This window comes from Copadichromis virginalis, linkage group LG7, assembly GCF_057382275.1.
Source record: "Copadichromis virginalis isolate Kocher_CV1m ecotype Utaka linkage group LG7, C_Virginalis_male_GT1.1, whole genome shotgun sequence".
NCBI lineage: Eukaryota > Metazoa > Chordata > Actinopteri > Cichliformes > Cichlidae > Copadichromis > Copadichromis virginalis.
In genome coordinates, this window is record NC_140624.1 from 55,748,217 (window position 1) to 55,765,887 (window position 17,671).

Below are 17,671 nucleotides of genomic sequence, written 5' to 3' on the forward strand. Positions count from 1 at the left end.
AGTGGCAGTCCAAATTATTCCTTCGCTACATTTCGAGTTTTAGTTCTGTCATAACAATAAAATTACATTTACATTTGTTTAATCAACATGTCAGCTTCTCATACAGACTCAAACAAAGCAAATAGTACTCTTAGCAGCTCTTTCTTTATCATCGTCTGCCACTTATTTGATTTATCAGTACCTAAAAAGCCATTCACAGACAACACATGAGCTCTCTCGCTTTATAACCCTTTGGAAGTCTTTACTGTTCAGTTATCTTTTCTGGTGTGCTCTCTTCCACTCTTACAAAAACCAATAAAGGTCATGTTGTGAATTATAGTTATCCAACACTTTTCATATCCCCTCTCATCCACGGGTGAAGGCTGAGCTCTAACAGCACGGATGTATTATAAAGTGATGGTAACATATTCATACTGTATACTAGCCGTAACTGGGACTTCTACAGCTATGACCCACTGGTTTTTAATGGGTTTTTAATGACATCATTAGAACCACAATGATTCTCACTATTGCCATCCTGTTCACCATTATTGTCACCACCACAATCATTATCACCAACATCACCCATTGCCATAATCTTTGCTATCATCATCAGTGCTGTCTTCATTACCATCATAGTCACTATTATCACCATTATCATCATCATCATAAACAACGCCATAACCAGTACTATGAGTAGTAGTGTAAGTGGTTTGGAAGAACTATCCCTTACGCAACATTTTAAGCGCTTGGTCAGGCATTGGAGTTAAATGTGCACACACACATAATAATATATGTATATTATCCAAGTCATTAGCTTACTCGCTAATGGCTTGCGATTGATAAGTTAATAGCTAGTAAGTGTGGGTTTCATAATAAGATCTGCCTGTTGCTAGTCACTTCCTGTCTCTAGAAACACTCATCTTGAGGTTTTAAAATAGGACTTCACAGCAGCTGCCTCCATCTCTTTAACTATCTGTGGTTTGCACACATGAGCCCCGGACAGTGTCGGGAGAATCCGATTAGAGACTGTTGGCCTTCTTCATCTGATGCACACGACAGGTGTGCTTCAGCTATGTTCTTACTACTGAAAATTCTTTGGTTTAAGTGGGGGAGTTGTCCGGGCACAGCGTGGAGGCTACAAAACACATGGTGACCCCTCGCTTGCTGTGAATTAACCGGACTACTACCTGTGCTCATCTCACATGGGTGATCAGACTTCACACAGACTTTGTACCAAGGTAATGGCAGATTAGAGACTATTTAATGTCCAGGCCAAGTCCCTCAGACATTTCTGGTGTCACGTTTACCCTTGTTGAGTAATCTATATGGGGGGAAAAAAATCAGGGTTGCACAACAGCTTCATGTTTCCGAGGGTTCAGTTGTTGTTATAGCAGGTTAACGTTATCAATGCAATACATTATCAATGGTTAGAAAAAGAATAGGGGAATGCCTACAGTCAGATTTGAGATATTCATTAAGATATTTTCCCCCAATATTTATTTATCTTTTTCCTTTTAAGAAGCTGATTGAGATCGCCCATTGGCTGATTCCAGCCCTCAGGCCATGTTTGGCTCACGTGTGGCCTACAACAAATAATATCACATAAGACTTAAAGTTCTGAAAGTAAAAAATGTTTCAGGAAAGTACATTATGTCAAAAATAAAGGTGACACTTCTTGTAAAGAACCTCACATTTTGTTTCGATTTTTCAGTTATTGCCGTTATTATCCTTAAAGGTACAGTGTGCAAAATCTCACCACTAGATGTCAGTAGATTGCAGATGGCAGTCGGCTAAGTTCTGTTTCCTGACCCATCCCAATTTAAGTGCATAATCCTGGCTATGGTGGCTGCTGTAGGACAAACAACTCGTTCATCTATTCAGTTTTTTAATACATGGTAAAAGGCCTGTATTTGTATAGCGCTTCACTAGTCCCTAAGGACCCCAAAGCGCTTTACACACTCAGTCATCCACCCGTTCACACACACTCACACAATGGTGATGGCAGCTACATTGTAGCCGCAGCCACCCTGGGGCGCACTGACAGAGGCAAGGCTGCTGGACACTGGCGCCACCGGGCTCTCTGACCACCACCAGTGGGTGAAGTGTCTTGCCCAAGGACACAACGACCGAGACTGTCCAAGCCGGGGCTCGAACCGGCAACCTTCCGATTACAAGGCGAACTCCCAACTCTTGAGACTCTTAAAACTATACAGGGCCCAATCACAACAACAGTCACCTCAAGGTGCTTTATGTTGTAAGGTAGACCCTATACTGTACTGTAGTGAGTCTGAGCTGAGTCCTCTGTTTACCTCAGCTGGTGTCCACGTCTATTCGCTGTGGAAGAGGCTATAAAACTTTGTGAAAGGAGTTGGATATGAGGCGATGAGTCAGTAAGTGACTCATTGTCATGATCATTGACAATGATCATCATCGACAGTGATACTGAGGTGAGTTGTTTAGGTTATCCTGAATTTTTCAAACATAAAATGTAGCTATTTTTGCTGCTGTTAGCTACTATTAGTGAAACTTTCTTTGAAATGGATCCACTTCAAAGACAGTTAGCAAATAAACTCATACAATGTGAGAAGAATGTAATCAAAATGTTTATCAGAGGGAAAGAAACTCGAGCCTAAAATTAGATGATATAATGTTAGCTCATAACCAGCTGTTGTTGTTTAAGACAGGAGGATAGCGTGCCTGATCTGCTGTCAATAAATAACTGTCACAATATCGTGACCTGACTTTAATTCAGGAGATGAGGCCTGAGGTGTGGAGGAAGAGGATGAAGTGGAAATGAGGGAGGAGAGAGGCAGAATGAGAAAGAGATGATAAAAATATACACGTACAAATGTTAAATGGTCATATATAGTTTAAAGAGGTATTTTTAAACTTTGAATTAAAAGGAACTTAAACCGATCTGTAACCACAAACCTTAAAACACAATTAAGTGGGATGGTGATGTTGATCTTACCCACGTTTCTATTGTATAACCTCAAAAAAAAAAAAAATCACCTACTGTGCCTTTAATGCTGTTAGCCCATGAGTTTAGCTTTAATAATTCTGCTTTCTGACACAAAGAATGGCCAGACATTCCTAAGCTTTATAACCACAATTATTACCCAAGCTTCGTGAAAGAGAGCTGACTTAAAAGAAGGGGCGAGGAAGTGAACTGAGGGGCTGGACCAAGACCTAGTATGAGATACAAAAGGAAAGTTACTGGAGTCCCAGAAGAGTCACATTACCTCAAAAACGTTAAGCTAAGAACTTTAAGCAGAGTAGATTTGCTCCTTTCTCAGATTTAGATGACATAAATGTGGTTTGATCGCTAAGGCCATATTTTATAGATTGACTTACCACAAGCTGTTGTTAGATGTGTAAAAACAATTAAGGGTGACAGAAGACTGATAGGATACAAACAAAACAAAGCTTAAAAAAATGCTCAGGCCTGGCAGATTAATTTATGCCCAGTGGGCTAGACTGCTGTGGAAGTGAAAAAATATTCTGGGTGGTTAAATTGATGCCTGGATATGTTAAAGGTTTCCAACTCAGGGCAATGGGAGATCATTTAGGACGACGATGATATTTTTGTTTTCTTTTCACTTTAGCAAACACATTTAGAAAATCTCCTTAAACTCAGTCAAAAACTCCCATTTTTACTACGCTGTTCACTTTGGAAGTGTTATTTTCCAGACAGCATATATTTTCACTTTTCACATGTATTTACAACACAATTCTTTCCTTAGATTTCATTTAAGTTGCCATAAAAAGTTAATTTAAACAAAACGATGTCTGTAATTTCCTTGAACTGACCCTTTAAACTATCTCATGAAACACACACATATGCACGCGTATTTGATTTGTTTCTCAGGCTGATTGGTAAAAGTCTGCAGTGCATAAACAGCAACTGATCATTTCACAACACGCTAATGCAGTTAATCCTCTGGAAACACAAAATTATGCTCCCTTGATGAGCTGAATGCACTTAAAACACAGACCCGCACAGCAACGAGAAGATGTGTGACATCTGAGGAATAGGTGTCATATCTTCGCAAAGACGTTTTCTTTCTTTTTCTTCCCTGAAAACAATCACAGTGTAACTTCAGTAGACCCATGGGAGCAGTAATTGTGGTGATTATGCTTAAATTGATGCTTCACAGCTATTCCTGTGACTCCTGTATTGTAATTTGATTTTTTTTTTCTCCTACTGAAGTTTCTTTTAAATGCTTCCTTGGAGCACAGAGACTAATGACTACATGTTTGCCCAGTGAAATGTTCAATCAGAGGCTCATTATGAGGACAGACACATTCAGCTCTGCTGATTTGATTTTTCACTTTCTTTTTTGGTTTCCCACATTTATCGATCTACAGTCCAGAGGAGATGAGGAGCGAAGGGTTTCTGATAGGTTACTTGCTGAAATATGCTTTTAAAGATGTCACTGATGTAGTCTGAAAAAGTACTTACATGGTATTTCATAAGTGACGCTATAAATGAAATGTGTGATAACAGTTAACAGGTATTTTCTATACTAATATATTTTTACTTTTTTAGTTAAATAAAATACAAAGTAGAATACATATATCGGTTTGTGCTTGTCTTTTAGATGTTTCAAAAATAAAAAAAGTGCCTTAATCTTAGTAAAAAGAGTATTCGCTGCCCGCTTGACCACAGTTTGGTCAGCCGTCTCCTGTTCTACCGTATCCCAAAGCTGCTCTGTTGGATTGAGATCTGGTGACTGTGGAAGCCGTTTGTGTACATTATCATGTCTGAGATGATCTGAGTTTTGTTACACGGTGTTGAAAGATTCCTACCCATCAGAGGATGGGCACACTGTTTTGACAAGGACTGGGAGTAGTCAGCAACAATTCTCAGGAAGGCTTGGGTGTTTTAGCAATGCTCAGTTGGTACTAAGGGGCCCAAAGTGCACCAAGACAATATCCCCCACACAGTTATACTACCACCAGCCTGACCCTTTGATATAAGACACGATGGATGCAAGCTTTCATGCTGTTTATATCAAATTCTGATCCTACAGTCCAAACGTTGCAGCAGAAATTAGCACTCATCATACCAGGCACTGTTTTTACAATCTTCTATCATCCAATTTTGATGAGGCTGTGCAAATTGTAGTTTCAGTTTCATGCTCTTAGCTTACCATCTAACTCAGCGGTCCCCAACCTTTTCTTTTGCCATGGACCAGTTTATGTCCAACAATATGTTCACAGACCAGCCTTTGAGGTGTTGCGGATAAATACAACAAAATAAAACCAGTAGCGGTACCCAAAAAAAGAAGATTTATTCATAACACACGGTAAAAGACCTGGGGAAACTGAGTTAACAATAAAAATGATAAATATTTAACGATAAAAACCCTTAAAACCATACATTTCACACCCAAGCCTCAACTCTCGTGGCCCGGCACCAAACAACTCATGGACTGGTACCGGTCCATGGCCCGGGGATTGGGGACCACTGGTCTAACTTGCACTCAGTGTGGGCTTCTGATGCTGTAGCTCCTCTGCTTCAGTTGCTATGTGTTCAGGTTGTAACGAGTGGCTGTTTAAGCTACTGTTGCTTTCCCATCAGGTTGATGCAGTCTGTATATTCTTTTCTGACCTCTTACATCAACAAGGGTCTTTCTCCCAGAGAACTGGTGTGCAATTGGGAAAATCCCAGTAGATCAGCAATTCAACACGACATGTTCAACGTTACTTAAATCACTTTTCTTCCTCATTCTGAAGCTCGGTTTGAAGATCAGCACCTCGTCTTGATCATACCTAAATACCTAACTGCACTGGGTTTCTTTCATATGTTTGGCTGAGTAAATGTTTGCATTCACAAGCTGTTGAACAGATGTATCTAAAGAAGTGGACAAATAAGAGTACGTTCCAATTTGTTTTTTAAAAAGAAAAAAGAAATCACAGTGAATCCCATTTTTCACAATGAGTTTTTTTCTCTCTCAAAATCTCCAGAAATCTCCACGTGACCATCCAGTTTGATTTCTATCAATACTGCGAACATTTCAACAGGTGATGTTTGCTCAGATATCATTCAGGCTGCAATTTGCCGAACATTGAATTCTTAAAAACATGATGATTTTTTTTTCTGGCTGTTAAATTTCTAACGTTCCAACAAAATGAAACAAGAATTCAATATGGCTTCAGATTTTCTTCTGAATTTCGTATTCAAATTGACTCATATGTAGGTACATAATCGCTTGTTTTCATCATTTATAATTGTTATACAACAGAATTTGTTTTAACTGGGTGAGAAAACTGAATAAGATTCATTGTGAAATCTGCTAATAAAAATAGTTGCAGTTTCTCATCTGAACTGAACATTTGAATATGATTTTCTTAAAAGAAAATGTGGAACATACTTGAGGTTTAAAGGCCTATGCTCTAGTTTACCCACCCTTCAAATGAAAAAGAAAGCCCGGCCACTTGCTAATTCTTTCAAAGGCGACGTTCTTCACCTTCTATTTTCTTATTCTTTCAAAAGAAGCACAGCTCACCGAGGGCCGTCTTGCAGGTGCTTTTAACAATTGACTCATGCTTGTAGTTCCCCCTTGTTACAGTGAAAGCGTGCACAAAAAGAAAACACATTTATGGTCAGGCTTTAAGAGAAAAAAACCCCGCCACTAGCCTTTAATTAGCATTTTATTGCACTTTAAAAACCACTCAAGTGCATTAAAAAGTGATCACGCAGTCAAAATGGAGATTGGCTGCTTTAGTAGTGACTAGGGGGTAGTGGGGGAGGTGGAGGGGGAGGTGTGTGGGTGGGTGTTTTTAAAAAAGGCTTGATTGTGTGTGTCTTCACACAGGGGTAAACACATTTTGCACTGAGATACACTCTTTTGCACGCACCGCTGTGATTTATTTGGGGATACACACGCAGCGCAGTTGACAGGTTAAAATGAGTTAATATAAGTTAATAAGTTAAAAGGGGTGAGAAGAAGGTGAGTGCTGTTAAAGTGCTCCGCTGTCCTATTCGCCACCAATTTGCCCCCATAAAGGCTTGCACTAAAGCAGACTCCATCTGACATAGTGGCATATTAGTGGTGCAAAAAGACACATAAACCTCAGTGATTCACGCGCACAAAAGCCCCCTCACCAAGTCTCTCGACGCTCCTAATGAAGACCTGTATGTGACAGCGAGCGCACAATAAAGCACAGCGAGCAGAGTGCCAGGGCTCTCTGCCTGCAAACACTTTGCATCTGCATCAGCCTTCCGTTCCTCTCAATGATTATAAAAGCCAGAGCGGAGCCTGGAAATCAGAGAAGAAGTGCCTCTGTGTGTGTGTTTGTTTCTGCTTTCAGTGAATGGGATGTTCATTCAAGGAATTTAGTGGCATTTAGAAAATTGACTGTGCCCTTCCTCATGATTTGGTTACTGACAGCGGTCGTATCTGCTGTTTTTCTTCTTGTTACACAGTGCATTATGTTTGCATGAGTTTATTTCCCCTTAGAACACAGTGAATTTCTGCAGTTATTGCTAATAATCGGAGCTTCAACCACGCAGATGAGAACAGTGAGGATTTGTACCTTTTGTTTATTGGTCTTAATGTGCATTCTGGACTGTCTGCCTCTAACACCTCCGGGAAGTAGAGAGTTTACACTTAACAATTCACTGATTAACTGAGAAAATAAACAGCATCAAATTATTTTTGTTGGTATTAGCATCTCTTAAATCTTACTGAACCTACCTGCATTTATCGTGAGGTTTACCAAATGCGCTCTTTCATATTAAAAAACATATAGATTTTGCCAATACTTAACTACTTTATGAATACACCATGATAAAACCTGCCAAATTTGTGATCTCTGACTATCTTCTGACTTAAACTCATAAATTTATAACTGATGAGCGCCAAGGTAAAAAAAGAAAAAATCTATTGTAAATTATAATAATGAAATAAAACATTAAAAAAACATAAAATAAAATCTGACTGCATGGTTTCCCACCGTCAAAGTCAACCCCCCGCTCATGAATCATCATAAATATCCATGAACAGAATCTGTTTTGTGGGAACAATGATAGCAGTTTCTTTTAATTGTACAAGCTTTGCAAGTAAATACAGGAAACGTCTAATGGAGATGCTGCTTGCATGGATCCAAACATTTGAATCACTCCACATAATGGAGTGACTTCTAGGCCGAAGACTGTGTATACTGAGTGCTACAGGGGGCTGATGGTCAGCTAATCACCGCCATGCGTGGCACTGACACTGTGGAGCTGCTGTGAAGCATTTTTAAGTGTTGTGGCCCGCAGACTCGCGCTCACTTGTTTGTGATGCGTTCACGCATGACTACTGCGCAAATATGGAAACAAACCTCTGCTCAACTGTTTCACTGTGCACCGCTGAATTCTTAAACCCCGGCATGCTGACATTGCTGTGCATCAGTGTTAACTTTAGATGATGTGAGGCTGAAGAAGATGTATTGACCTCTAGTCATTAGATGGAGAAAATGAACGCCTCCCCTCCCCGTGGAAATAAGATAGTGAAGGCAATTTCAGACTGAAGATGGAAACGGAAAGGGTAATCAGCTGATAATTCTTTCTCGAGGAAGTTACTAAATTCACTACATTACTTTTTTCCGAGCTGCACTGTGAATGAATACGGAGTGTGTTTGATAAATGCATGAAAAGAACAGCTGCTCTTATCAGATAACTGTAACTATCACTTTTTTTTTTAAATAATTTTTTTTCTGCTCTACCTGAGCATTCAAACTGCTCATTGACACCCATTCATACAAGCGCTTTATTTTCCCTATGCATGCTTTCTATATAACATTCACACTCTAGTGGATGAATCAGAGAACAGCTTGTCAGAGGTTTCTTCCTGTTAAAAGGGAGTTTTTCCTTCCTCCTGTTGCCAAGTGCTCCCTCAGACTGAAAAAAGGGATTGCCCATCTCTTGGATTTATGTAAGCATTTATGTATTTAACACAATTGCATCATGCTTTAAAGTTAAGCGTAACTATATAGTGTAGATACTACATGATATGCAGAGAGGGTATATTAAATTGTTCATATCATGTTCAAGTGAAGTAAGTCAATAATAAAGCAATGTTAAATCTTGCAACACCGCACGTGATTTTGGCTCGCGCACTTTGGATCTTGGTTTGAGGAAGGCATCCATCTCATTCAAGTTGAGCAGCCACCTCTACTTTTTTTTTGGAATACTGAAAAAAAAAAGAAAATGGGTGGTTGTTTTATTTACAAATTTGTACAAAATAATTTCGTGTTTCTATCTTGAACGTAATTCAATCATGTAGGATCTGTATGAAATTCAACAACTTAATTTGATCTCGTTGAGATGTCATGATACAGTCTAGTAAGAGTGGTTAGTTGCTAGTTATTAGAGTTAGGTTAACTGGTGAATGTAAGTGGAAATGGTTGTTTGTCTCTATGTGATAGACTGTTGAGCTGTCCAGGGTGTACCCTGCCTCTTAACCTATCACTTCGGGGTTATTTCCCTGCAACCCAGGTAAAGAAAGGAGGAAGGAAGTTGTTGCAAATCCATTCAATTTTTATGTTAACCAGACTCTAGACTTTGTTGAACAATATGTTAATATGAAGACAACATGTAGTATTTAAGTAACCAATTAGTATTGGGGTAAAAGTTATTGAATAGTGCTGGAATAAAATGACAAATTTGTGAAGGATTAAAATATTCCAAGAGCTCAACTTACTTCATCTAAACATGTTTCAATCATGTTTTATAAACACAAAATGCACAGGTTTATTAAATATGAATAAGTTGTGTTGCTTTAACTTAAACAAGTTTCTGCCAAAGCAAAACATCTGTGTGCAACTAATGTCCACTATTGAATTAAGTAAATCTAACATGCTCTTTTTTTCAGTGCAGGGTGGGTCACCTGATTGTTGAGGGTTTCTCTATAGCTGGTTCTTCACCTGACAATATAAAACACCTGGAGGTGACTGTTGTCGTGATTTGATGGGTTATAAAAAAAACTGAATTGAATTAAATACAGTGTCTTCCTGTCCATCTTGGGCCCACACACGTTGCAGCTCTTCTTTTTGTTGTTACTGGATCTGGAACATCCCAGTATCAGGGATAGCAAAGTTCAAAATCAGATTTGATGGCACATGAGTAACCATCATTTATATTGGCTCTGGTTGCACCACGCTGGCAGTCATGCAGGGTGGCCCAGAGTGTACCCTGCCTCTTAACCTATCACTAACCTATAACCAATCTTTGGGCAAGAGGGCCAATCAATTTCATAATTTCACAATTTTTTGGCATCCATATTTCTCTCCTTAATGGTTGCTGATGAGCTTGTTTTGTAGTTGACAGACTCTGAACTGACAATGCTGCTATAGCTCACCTGTTAAGCTGATGACCCATGTCCTGAAGGTGAGTGACCTCACTGCAGGGCCTGGATTATACCCCAGACCATTTCCTGTGTGTCATCCCTCCTCACTCCCCACTCTCCTGTCTAAAGTCTGCATTGTCCTGTCCAAGAAAGGCGAAAAAGCCTCTTGCTCTGAAAACTCTTCCTCTTTATCATGTTCCAGATCTTTACTCTCTTCTAAAATCACTCCTGTCTGAGCAGGGACTCTTTTTGGCATCTTGATCGATTAAGAGCCACCCCAGCAAAGCTATTTGTTGTTTCCCAACTTGAAATTTGCAGCTGGGATAGAGTATGAGAAAACAAAGGCTGGGTCCGGCAAACACAAAGTGTAAAACGTGTGGCATTGTAGGAGGAAAAGGTGTAGGTGCTTGAAATGTGACAATGTTCAAACATTGTGAAGGAATAGCAGCTGCACAAAGAAAACATACACATCGTAAGAGCAGGGTGTGAAGGAAGACAAGAGAGTGGAGGGACACCGCGTTTCCACACCTTTCTAACCCGAATGCAACGTATGTAATGTTAACGTGTGCATGTGTGGCAGAAAATAAGCGAAAGGCAAGGAACCTGAAGATGAAATAGTGATCAATCACATCATTTTTTCTTTTAGTTAAATACTGAAAAGAAAAACCACAAGATTAGATTACAAGAAAAAAAAAAAAAGACAAAAACTTTGCCTCGTGAATGCAGGCTGTGTCACAAGCACTCATCAGTATCTTCCCCTGGACATAAAAATGTATCATCTTTAACTCTTCCTCTGTCCCGCTCTGCAGCCCAGCGCTGTAATGCACCTCATCTGAATGCTAATTTACTGTTTAAAAATCCTCCCTTTATACGCAATGGGGGGGGGGGGGGGGGGGGGGTGAATTTGCTAGGAATCACAGATGTAGGGAGAATCAAACCTGAACTCTCCTTCTCTTGCAGCTCTGAAGGCCTCTTAATTAACCCCCAGGCGGGGCAGGTTTCCTGGCAGCGCATGGCCACAGGCGGCGGACACTGCTCTCAGATTTAAATGCGCATCTCATTTCCACGGTGCTGATCACGCACAGACAGGGCCTCTTTAGCGCAAAGAGAAAAGAAATAGTTGGGGGAAAGAGAGTGTTGCAACCTCAATTCTTCTCCTAAATCCAGCATCTAATCCCCTGAGATGGCCTTTGAGTGGGCGGATCTAGGTCGACCGGAGTCACTTTTTTGGGGGGTGGGCGGGGAGGCTAAACGCTTTGGAAAGATCCTTTTGTTTGCGCCACGCACACAGCGGAGATCCTTTGAGGCGGCTTAAATAGAAAGCAACTGGCCTTTAATTGGAGTGGTCTGTGAGCAGTTGTCATATGGAAATATTTGAATAGAGATCGTGTGCAGCACTTGAGCCCAAATCCACTGGCGGTTTGGAGAGTTTGAGGACAGCGAGGAAACTGAGGGATTAGATAAATGGACTCGTTCAGCCAATTAACAATTTAAGCGGCTTCAAGAACATGCTGGTTAACATTTGAAAGGAGTTTAAAGGCCCGGCCCCCTCAGACCGACACCTTTGTCACATGTGCTAATAACAGATGTGTCATAATACTGCGGGGGGATTACACGAGAGGGCGGCGGTAATCTTGTTAGGTTAAGATTACAACTGTGATCTGGACGCGATCGTGTGGATTTCGGTTTCGTGCCTCGCGAACGCTATTTGAAGTTCACAGAGAGGGACCCAGTGTTTGGTTTAAGTGTCAACTTGTTCCATTTAGTTTCATTTCTCATTGAAGATGATTTCATATCAGCTCGCCGGGCTGACAAGGTTACACGCTGCATTTGTTTGAGTTTGGCATCTCTAATCATGGCGTTTCCAATTGTGTGATTTATGTTCGCCGTCCAAATGCGGACTATGATTACGAGGCCTGGTGGCGAGCGCAGTTTGGATGTCTGTGGTGGGCGAATGCGGGGGGTGGGGGGAGTAAATGGGCGTTTTATTTATCACCGGTGCCACAGCCCCCCTGGAGCGGAAGAGCGCCCTCCCAAATTGAAATATAGCGGAGTTTACTCTCCTGATTAGGGCTCTCTCCGCCGTGCGCAACCCAAGGCTATCATCAAACTGCGAACAGCGGCGCGCTGACACCTAATTGCGTGTGGATTAATGTGGCCCAGAATGACAGCCAAGACACCCCCTCCCCTGCCCAAACCAGTCAGTGCACCTCCTCTGTGGGGACAATGAATTCAAGAAAATCACTGGATTTACGAGCTTCTCCGAGAAATAAAGTACACATTAATGCGTCTATGTGTTGCCTCATTTGAGATCATTGAGCTAAGTGTTATCCACTTCTTAAAATTATTATTATAAAAATAATAATAATAAAACAAGTGTGGACCTGTGCAGCAAGCAAACATAAATCTGACTAATATCAGTTCTGAAAACATCTTCTGTGATCCTTGAGATTAAGTTGCCACCAAGACACAAATCTACAAAACTATTTCAGCATGAAAGCAATACAGTAACCTATATTACAACAGCAGCCTGGATCTGGTTCTGGTACCTGTTGGGTGTCTAGGTATTTGATCTTTAGGCTTTAAAAATGTGTAATTAGCAATAAAAATAGACATGATAAAAAGTTTTGTTATTAAGCTTTCTAAACAAAGGATGCAAGCAATAATAAATATAATTGACAGTGTAGTACTTGCTCAGATGTTGGAGATCACAGATTTCCTCACTCAGCTTCATCTATTTGACTTCTCAGACCTGAACTTCACCAAAGCTCTGAAGGTTCCCTGGTGCACATTTTACATGGCATTATTAATATAGATGTTATAATAGCCGGATATTGTAATTTTTAAAAATGTAAACCCCCAAATCAAGAAAGAACAGAGCCAAACTGGACTACAGACTGAACATGTTTAATCACCACTGACTGTTGTTTTCTTTTAATAAATGTATTGTACTCATGTATTGTCAGCAAGTAAATTACTTAGGAAAGAGTTCTGCGTTGGGTAGTTTGACAATATTACATTACACAATTAAAATAAAGATTGGCTTTATTATAACCACATAACCCCAGAGTAAGTCTGCAGAGGTTAAAGTGACGAGTATCTGAAGTTTATTATTATAAGTGCTTCCTCCTCCTCACACTCACCGATATTCTTCTACAACTTGTTGCCAGAACAACAAACACCATACAGTTACTGTCGGTACACTGCTGGTAATGTGGTAATTGCAATTACAGTAACTGTGTGTTTGCTTTTTTTAAGTACAGTTGAGTACCACTGTGTACATTATGTGTCTACATCATGTTCCTGTTGAAATTAAATTTTATTCTTATGAATTTATAAGAATATAGAATATATAAGCATATATAAGAATGACAATAAAAAACTCATTGAACTTGAGTTTGTTAAAGGCTGATGAACTTGGATGATAATGTGACTGTGATGTCTAAAAAGCAGATGATTTTAAGATAAAGTCTGGGTAAGATGAGATCCACGGGGGGAACAAACATGTTCACACATGACTTAACTACTTCTTTAGTAATGTTCATATTTAAAAAGATATAACAAATTATTATCATCTTATAAGTTACAAACATTTAAAGGTTTATACGTGCAATGAATACGTTTATTACAGTTACAGGTACATTAAAAATGTTTGCACATCCTGATTTACTGTCATAATAAGAAAAAAATCAATGTTGTGTTTGGATGACACGTTAAGTGTTAAATAGAACTTTATATATATCAACCAACCAGCTATAGCCAAGGAACATGTCTTTATTACCATTACAAATAAATACATAAAAAAAATCAACTGTAAATGTGCAGGAAAAATAAGGTTGATAACTATAGCACTGGGTTTTTTTTGGGTCTTTCATTTTTATAGCGCATGAAAGATTAACACCAATAACAAGAGAAATACTGATGTACTATCAATAATCACATAAAATTATAATTCCTCTTCTTGTACACTTACAGAATTAAAAATCTGATATCTAAACCAACAATGTGAGCTTCCTCTGGTTCATTGGAAAGTCATGGATAATGAAGAATTCCAGTACAACACTTTTTACTGAACTCCGTGATTTATAGCACAGAGGGACTGGAAATGTATAGATATATATTTTCTAATAAACAAAACTTCCTGTTTATTTCTTTTACTTTCAAAACTGAGGGCTGTTTATCTCACTTGTTTGTTTCCCATATGCTGAACTTAAATGTAAATAGGTAAGGTAAAGTTGTGTTATCAAAAAAGTGACCCCACCTCCACTTTTTTTTCCTCTTGAGATCAAAAACCTCCAACCTGATGGTTTATGTGTGAGTGTGCGAGGTACCTGCCTGGCTGGCCAGCCGACCCTGGAGGCAATCACCTGAGCGTTAACATACAAACCCTCCATAAAGCACCAGCAGGCTATGACCTTTACTATAATTCATCACACGGCGCGAAGACAGAGGGGCCCTTCACAGGCCAGTAATTTGATTACTATAACATCTGTAACATCAATAATGTCCGATGAGATTGTTTTGCGCAACCAAACATGCAGAGGCCATAAAGGATTGCTGTGGCGGGGAGGGGGGAATGAGGGTTTGTGACATTTAACCGCGTGCAGCCAGTGTATAGCTTTATGAGTGGAAGATGATGGTCGTGCTGATAGTGATGACGATGGTGATTCAGCATGATTTGGCATCACCTTTTACGCACAAGTGTCAGTGCGGGTCAGGGATGTAGACTCAGTAGGAGTAGGAGCCCTTAGCCACGAAGTCGTGAATGAATTCGGATCACTCAAAAACAAGCAAAGCCAAATTATTGCGCATGGCCTAGAGAAGGGTGAGCAATTAAGCACGCGCTCCCGCAGAGCTGTTTGTGACGTAACAGCGACAGTATGAGAGAGAGGGAGAGAGAGGGAGAGATTGTGGGATATAAATGTTTTGCTTAACCAGAGGAAACACTGTGCCCGCTAACCGATCGTCGAATCCATTAAGCTAATTTATTAAATGCAATTTGCCGTGTGTCATTGAGCTGAGTAATGCCGGGGAGAGCTGAAAACGGGGGCGACAAAGGGCCATTGGGCGGGACAGCGGGGATGCAAAGCCCTGACACACGGAATTAGAGAGGAATTAAGAGACTCATTGAAGAGCTGCTTCCAGGATAAACAGCACAGCCATCAGACAGACAGACAGACAGACTCAGGGAAAAAAATCCAGCGGCCTCTGAGCCCCTCAGTGGATTTCTGCTCTCTTTTCCAAGGTAGTTTGATTATTGAATTTCCATGTCCAATAAAGCTTATATTTAGCCAAGCATACAGCTTTGATTTGCAGGCGCTTATTCCCACTGGCGACCATGCATGATTAGCACTTCTCTCTAGAAGCTAATATGCTCGAGGTTGTTTTCCTCCACGCACCTTGCATTAAATCATCTTCCAGTGTGTTTTGCAATCCTCTTTGTTCTGCTCTGCAGATTCCTTTATTCCGCAGGTATCCCCGGTGTCACCAGGAGGCATTCGAGGCCCCTATTTAACCCACAAATGCAAGCTTGACATTTTCCCCCCAACTAAATAGTTTTTTTCCTCTCTCTTCGAATTCCTCTCTCAAATCCTGAGCAGGCTTTTAGTCTCACCCGTCACAAAAGCGTCTTATGTTTCATCGTTTTGACCAGTGCAAAAAAGAAATGTGTTCCAATTCCCACACTGGAGAAATAAAAAGAAAAAAAATCTAATGCGCCCCGGTTATTAGCTCAGGCAATCTATTTGTGTGTCAGAAAACAAGAAGAGCAGAAAAAAAAAGAATATATAGGCTTTCTTTTTCATTACCAAACATTACAACCTTATTTCCATCACTGCACCGTTAAGTAATTTGCGGGGGAAAAAAGCCAACACAGCCTGGCGGCATTTTCGCTGCGTGTGTTTAAACCCATTACTTTGCCTTTTAATCAAACGGCGCGCTGGTGTCAAAAAGCACTATTTTCTCCATGCATCCCCCCGGTTCCAGTTCACTTGGTGACCTTGAAAATGTTTGCTCTTCTAAACGTCTCCCTTCGCCATCCCCTGCATCCCCTCTGGGCTCCGAACCTCTCATCAATCTCGGGGGAAAAAAAAATTATATATATATATATATATATATATATATATATATATATATATATATATATATATATATATATATATATATATATTCGCGGATTCATGGCTGGACAGCCCGGGCGCGGTAATCAAGTTTAAGATGATGACGGTGCCGACGATGGTGTGGGGCTTTGAGGTGGAGCCATGATTAGGTGAGCAAATGACCTCGTGGGATTATCAAGATACTAATATCAACAAAAAATATATTATAGTTCCAGAAAGGCGCGAGTTAAAGCCCCCCCACCAAAATGATTGATCGCATTCATTTATGTCATTTAGATTTATACGAGTTTCAAAAGGGCCCGGATTATTCATGAGAATTTGAGGAAAGGACGACGACAGGAGACTTCACCTGTGCTCATGCTATCTATCTATCTATCTATCTATCTATCTATCTATCTATCTATCTATCTATCTATCTATCTATCTATCTATCGATATATATATATATATATATACAAATGTGTGTGTGTCGATTAGCCCAAAGAATCAGATGTAAATTAATAAAAGGGAATAACTGTTTTGCTGTCACCATATCAGATGATGGACTAGTGCTTCAATTACACTGCTGATCGGTTGATTTAACCCTGCGAGTGCAAAGGTGAGAGAGAAGCGCGTGGCCAGGCAGCACGTGATACTCTACTACTAGTGAGCGTGCGCGTGCCAAAGCGAGACTGATGTTGGGAGGGAGGGGTAAAAAGAGGGAGGGCATGATGTGAGTGTGAGTGGAACAACATTGGGCCGTATGATTTATCGCAATGGGAACGCGGCTCCCGTTTTTTGGTGCCCGGCCTGTCCTAACGCATTTCGCTCCAGCCATCAGCTATGATTAAACACCTGCTTTTGCGGGGGAACAAAGCGCACTAATCCAATATGTATTTCTGACATCTTAAATATCACCCAATCCCCTGACATCACGGGCTGGGCTTTTTCCAGGGGATGGAATTCTAAAACATATTTTTCTAATTTATGGACGGACTATAAATCAAAATTAAGGCCGGCGCACAGCGAAATATACATCAGTGCAAAAAAAAAAAAGTCTGGAAAAAAAACTGACGATGAAGGAGGCTTTCACAGCTATCGCACACACAACACTGAATGCCCTTGTATGCTCTCTCTATCTCACAAACACACTGTGGTGCCTCTTGATAGATTCCTTGATGTGTCACATTGTTCGTAGTGAAATACTGATCCAGTTTTTTGTGATGATGATGTGTAACATATATATTTATTTGG